Below are 4,368 nucleotides of genomic sequence, written 5' to 3' on the forward strand. Positions count from 1 at the left end.
TTGATCGGTCTTACTTTGCCGCAGAGTAAACATCATGGTGTTGTGGCTGAGGATGGAAATATCAGAAAGGCAAGGGTGAATGAGAGGATTATGGATGGAGGAAGTCGGAGCAAATTCGGAACAGCGGAGGAAGCCGAAAAAAGCTAGGAGGAACATGGACTCCAGGGTTCTCTCTATGAGATTAGAAGAATAACCAGAACGCAGAGTGGAGATGCATTTGCGAAGGAGGTCGAACGTGAGGGGGAGACGCGGAATGACGCTGTTAGGTTCTTACTTCTTGCAGCCTTTGATGAGCATGTTCACATGGCAGTGAGAGATGGAGGGGCAGTTGGCTCCCGCGGAAAGCTTAAAGAAGAAATTGATGCCGGCTAGATAGGACTGGATAGTGGAGGTACGGATCTTAAGGACTAATCGGGAGAATGTAATGAAGAGGCAGAGGGTGGAAACGTCTACGGAAGGAAAAGGGAGATTATAAGTGGCGTGGAAAGATTAAAATCGGTTCCAGCCGGTCAAGTAGACGGAAAGCGTGCGAGGAGCTAGGCTGCTGAGGATTAAATCTTGAGACGCTTGGTGGAGATCAGGTAATGGAGAGCTCAGTTGAATATGGTTGAAGAATACGGAGGGACTGGCGTGGAACATGCTTCTGAATCTGGGGCCAAGAGTCTGAATTTCTGGAAGGAAAAACAAGAAAGAGCGTCAGCGATGCGGTTTTTTGATCCGGGAATATGAGCGGCTTGAATGAGAAACTGATGTTGCGCGGAAACTAAAGTAAGTCTGCGCATGAACTGCATGATTTCGGGGGAGCGAGAGCGTCCTTTATTGATGATTTCTACTACTGCCGTGCTGTCTGAATGAATGAGGATGGATTTTTTGGACCATTCGTGACCCCAAAGGATCGCAGCGATGACAATGGGGTAAAGCTCGAAGAGTGCGGAGGAAGGAGAGCCCGAGGCGTTCTGGAGAGACTTAAACTCGAGCGGCCATTTGTCAGCAAACCAGTTTCCTTTGTAATAGCCGCCGAAACCAATTGAGGGAGCTGCGTCGGTAAAGAGTTGGATGTCTTCGGGGTAGGTGAGGAAATCGTTGTAGAAGACAGAAATTCCGTTCCAGGATGAAAGAAAGTAGTGCCACAGGCGCATTTCTAATTTGCAGGAGTGATCGATAGCGAGAGAACCGTGAAGGGAGGGGATGCTGGCCACTTTAGACAGGAGGTGAGAAATGAAGGATTTACCCTGCAGAATGATGCGAATAGCGTAGTTTAGATGGCCGAGGAGAGAGAGCAGCTGCTGTTTGGAGCATTTGTCGGTATTAGACAGTATTAAGGTGATTCGGTTGATCTTTTCGGATGATAGGGAAGCTTGGAAGGATAAAGAGTCGGGTGATGCCTAGGAACTCTAAGGAGGTCCGCGGGCCTACGGTTTTCTCTTCTGAGAGGGGAACTCACAGCTGGGAAAATGCTTGAGTTAGGGCATTCAGACCAGAACGAGGAGGGGAAGATGGAGGAGTGACTACTAGGAAGTCGTCCAGAAGATGTATGACATAAGGGAGTTTATAGGTATTGATGAGGATCCAGCAAAGGGCTTCAGACAGGGAATCGAAAATTTTGGGGCTGCTACGGCACCCGAACGTGAGGCGTACAGCAAAGTAAAAAGCGCCTTTCCAAACTACGCCGAAGAAGCGCCAGAAATCGGGGTGAATAGGTAGAACTTTGAAAGCGCTGGTGATGTCGGCTTTAAAGAGCCAGCCACTGCGTCCCGCTAACCGAATGAGTTTAATGGCATGATCTATGGTTGCGTATTGCATGGAGAAGTCGGGAAATGGAATGATGCTGTTGATACTGGGAACATGAGAGCCATGAGGGGCTGAAAGATCTATGATTAGCCTTTTTTTACCTGAATATTTGCGAGTGGCGATGCCGATGGGGCTGACGCGAAAAGTAGGAAAAGGTGTCACGAACCCTTTTTTTACTTCTTCAGCGAGGAGAGAGTCGACTGTCAGGATCTGAGAGAGCGGATTGAAGATTGTGACATTGGTGGGTGGAATCTGGAATAATTTCTATGCCCGGGTGGAAACCGTGAGTGAAACCATTAATGAGAAAGTTGACGAATTCCCTGTCTGGGTGATGCTTGAGGGCAGTTTCGAGAGCTTTCACCTGGACTGGAGTGGAGAGATGGCGGCCTAGTCAGTCTGCTGTGGAAGTGGGGTTGTGGGGGCAGGTGTGTCTTGCGTGGACTCCGCCGCAGAAGGAGCAGGCGTGCAGCAGCCTTCAACTGGAGCCTGAGCAGCCAAGGTCGTTGAAGTTGTTGCAAATCATCCTGCCTCCTTGGTACAGGTTGGGGCGACCTCTTTTGTCGGTTCCCCTATGCGTAAGGGTTTTGGCGGAGGGAGAGGGTCTGCTGGACTTCGGTATGAGGGGAGGAGGGGGGGCAACGGTGGTCAGACGGTCTGAAGTAGAAGAAGCACAAGGAGGAGGGCGAGGGCGGAGAGGAATGATGGATGTACAGGCTGTGGCTGGGTGAGATGGAGCACCACAGAGATTGCAGGAGAGAGATGTGCGGGCGGCAAAAATGCGGCAGTATAATTCGGAATCGAGAGAACCCCAGTAAGTGCCTTGGTTAAATTGTTGCAAGCGACCTGCTGCTTGGTTGGCAAAAAGAATGTGATATTGATAGAACCCGGTGCCCCCGAACCGTAGAGCTATGTCAAGGACTATGGAGAGATAGTCGTCGAGTTCGGATCTGTGATCTGGAAAGATTGCACAAATAGTGTCTCTGTAAAGAGAAAAAGCAAGAGCGAATTTGACGGGTGTAAGGTCTTTGGAGCGGGAACTTAAAGAATTACTAAATTGCATGGGACCTTGGTTTGTATTAATTTCTTGAGGTTGACTAAAACAGATCAGAGAAGGTTGAAGGAGAAGTGCTAGATCGACATAATTACCATTCAGGATTTGCTGGCAAAGAGAAGGAGAAATGGGCCGTGGTACGTTAGTGGATGACTGGGCTGGAGGAACTGCTGTAGTGAGATTAAAATGATTATTAACGATAGGGAGAGTGTTTGAAAGGAGGGGAGGCGGGGGTAAGGTAGTTGAGAGAGAGGAAGTGGTAGGAAAGAGGTTGGAAGGAAGAGAAGAAGGGAATGAGGAAGGAAATCCTGCGGCACTACACAGAGCTGGATTTGCCGCAACTTGAGAAGAACCAGAGGTCGTGGCGTTTATGGGGGTGGGGAGAACTGAAGAAGAGAAGGGGGGGTGAAGAGAAGAATGAGATGGCGGGATTTGAGGAGTCTGTGAAGACAACGAAGCGATTGCCGAAGATAGAAACTGACAGAGGTCGGCTAGGCAGGGTGCATTTGGTGGAGGATGTAATACGACCTGGCTCCCGCGAGGGGGAGCTGTTGCCGAGTGCGGGGGCCTCGAAGGCGTGGGCTGGATGACTTCGTCTGAGATGACGAGGGAGGAAGAGGATGCTGGAGAAAAACCTGGACATCCGGGGTATTCGAATGATGGCGGGGCTGACGTTTGCTGCGGACCTGAGGAGGAGAGCAGTTGAAAGAGCCTCAATTTGTTGTCGGAGCGACTGAAGGGGATTCCTTTTTCTTTTAATGAGCGGTGGAGGCGGGCGACGGTCCAGCCTTTGAGGAGCTGGCGAGTTAGAACGTCTGGAGAAGGCCGCGGAGACGAAACCGGGTTGGTGTTCTGGAGCTGCGGCGTTTGGGAATGGCGTCTGGGACCGGGAGAACGGAGTCGACGGCTGGGCCCGCTGCGTATCCCTCGGCCGCGGGGTTGATGTAACGTTGATGGATGGACCATGGTTGGACGAGGTACTGCTGACGGCGAGGAATGAAGCTGGGTTTGAGGGTTGAAGATCACGGAACAAAGGCGTTTGGAGCCAGAGGCTTGTCTTGTGACCTGGGAAGGAGAGGTTGAGGCAGCTGGAGGAGGATCAAAGACGTTGTCCGAATCGGAGTGGTCGGGCTGGAGAGAAAGGGCGTCTTCCATTGTAAGTAGAACTTTTTTTTTTTTTTTTTTTTTTTGACAAGCAACGAAGCCGTTGACAAACAATGCAACAGACGAGGAACGGCTCTCGAGCGGGGTATATATGAACTGCTTAGGAAATTGGAGGTGTGGTTTGAGGTGTGGTCCTGCTCCCGAACCTAAGTTAACAGGTTAACTCCATTTAAGCGTAACTCCAATAGTTATACACTCCAATATTTAGGCCCGAGCAGCTAAGCGCTGCGAGAGCCTATTGAAACTGTACTGTTTATTATTATTAGGCCCGAGCAGCTATCGCTGCGAGAGCCTATTGAAACTGTGCTGTTTATTATTATTAGGCCCGAGCAGCTATCGCTGCGAGAGCCTATTGAAACTGT

The 4,368-nt window shown here is 50.3% G+C and overlaps 1 pseudogene; it reads right to left on the reverse strand.

Moving 5' to 3' along the window:
* Positions 1–29: 29 nt before the first annotated feature.
* Positions 30–3,997, reverse strand: LOC103132734 (uncharacterized; annotated as a pseudogene).
* Between the last annotated feature and the right edge of the window lie 371 nt (positions 3,998–4,368).

Source organism: Poecilia formosa, unplaced genomic scaffold (genome assembly GCF_000485575.1).
Source record: "Poecilia formosa unplaced genomic scaffold, Poecilia_formosa-5.1.2 Scaffold1258, whole genome shotgun sequence".
NCBI lineage: Eukaryota > Metazoa > Chordata > Actinopteri > Cyprinodontiformes > Poeciliidae > Poecilia > Poecilia formosa.